Source organism: Drosophila kikkawai, chromosome 3L (genome assembly GCF_030179895.1).
Source record: "Drosophila kikkawai strain 14028-0561.14 chromosome 3L, DkikHiC1v2, whole genome shotgun sequence".
Classification (NCBI taxonomy): domain Eukaryota; kingdom Metazoa; phylum Arthropoda; class Insecta; order Diptera; family Drosophilidae; genus Drosophila; species Drosophila kikkawai.
In genome coordinates this window covers 23,671,149-23,673,015 of record NC_091730.1, presented here as the reverse complement: position 1 = coordinate 23,673,015, position 1,867 = coordinate 23,671,149, and positions in this window count along the sequence as shown.

Below are 1,867 nucleotides of genomic sequence, written 5' to 3'. Positions count from 1 at the left end.
TTTTCTCGTGTAATTTGCGCCTGGTCGACGGCTCTGCATACAAATGAGGCTCCAGAAAAGACCCCTGAAAATACAAGGCTTACTGCGCGAACACTTGCTTTCGACTACTAAGACGATACCAAATCCTTTGCCCAAATACCCACAAGAGAGATTCAATTAAAATTATGATTTTGCATAAATCGAGAGCATGAGAACCGGGCTCGGGGGAGTCGCCACAATTTGTATCTAATGAATCACTTGGCCGAAGCCAACCACAAATTAAATGGATTTCGGACAAAAGAAACCCATCCGCTGTTAACTCCTCATTCGTGGGCGGTGCCGAGCCGAAGTGAAAAATGCCGGGTGCCTTTGTTATTGCCACTGAATTTCGGATTTGGATTTTGGTTACGACTTTATCTCTCACTCACCAACTTTGTGGTTAGAAGTGATGAATGAAAATCCGACAAAAAGAAATGCGTGTGCCACAAAGCCAACTGGGAATTTCGGCTCTTCGAGCACCGAGACTCCCGAACTTCATTAAATTCGGAGTTCCGTAAAATATGCAAAGGCGTGCCCGGGCAAAGCAGATTATCGGTGGGGCCACGGCTGCAAACTGACTTTTAATATATGATAATTAATTCATTATCGATGCTGTGACGATGCCCCAGACGGCCAGGCGGGCAGACAGGCAGACAGGCCGACAGGCAGCCCGACAGCGCTGACAAGGATTTCACTTGCAATTAAAACGAACAAGCCACAAAAATTGCAGTCAGTCCCAACTCCGGCTCCTTGTTCTCCTGCCAGACAGACAGACTCGGCGGGCCTCCTGGTCTCCTTGGCTTCCAGGCAGCCTTCCTTCATTCATTAAAGCGCGCCCCAAACTGAGCCCCGACATGGACTAAAAACTGATTATCTGCATATAAGCCAACTAAAAACTGGATGCAGCGAGAAGGCAAAAAATAATTGCCCAGAACTGTTTAACATATCACGAGAGTCCACGTCGAGGGGGTATACCCGGGGGACACGGCCGTCGAGTGAGTCTTTTATAAAAATTCGCAACATGTCATTGGATCCGATGCCGTATCGTGAGGCACCCTCAACTCTCTGGAACGGATCGGACCGTTCATAGTCTGCTCAGGACATGGACACGGACATCGAGGTGGATGTGGACGTGGACGTGGACATGTCAATGTCTATCTACCTCTGTCGCTCACAGTCGCTGATCCATATCGCTTGAAAGTTAACGCTTTAGCGGCTTAAACATGGCTTTTAGCGTTAATTAACAACGAATTTTCGCAAAAATGCAAAATGTGCGCGGTAACAGGAAGCTGGCCGAACAACAAGTAGACAGAATGTTCGCTGACACGAAGCCGATAAGCCAGGCCAACCGCAGCAGCATCGATGTGGCCAAGAAGTCGAAAAACATCCAAGTTCAAGGACCCTCGAGGTGGATTTAAAGTCCCAATAGCTCTATGGCATGCAAAGTACTTTTTTCTTTGTTAATGGCCAGTGTTAGTCATGCTGGGTGGACTTCAGGCACAATTTAGGAAAATGTAGTGGCACTTAATTTATAATTTTATTGATCCAATTTAATACTGTTAAGTGCTGTCATATTAGTTACTTACTTCTACTTATTCTCAACAGTGACAATCACAGAGAAGTGCTCTTTAAACAATAAAGTAAGAATAAAATACTGTTAAGCCATATTGTAACAGTAATTTTAGCAGTGAGAGTCGCAGAGAAGAGTTCTGTTAACCAGGAAGGAAAAAAATGTCACTGTTAAGCCATATTGTAACAGGGTTTTTAACAATTATCTAAAAATAACTCAGTTAACTCTGAGGTATCGAAATATCACTGTTACCTTTAGGAAATAAAAACATTAGATGTA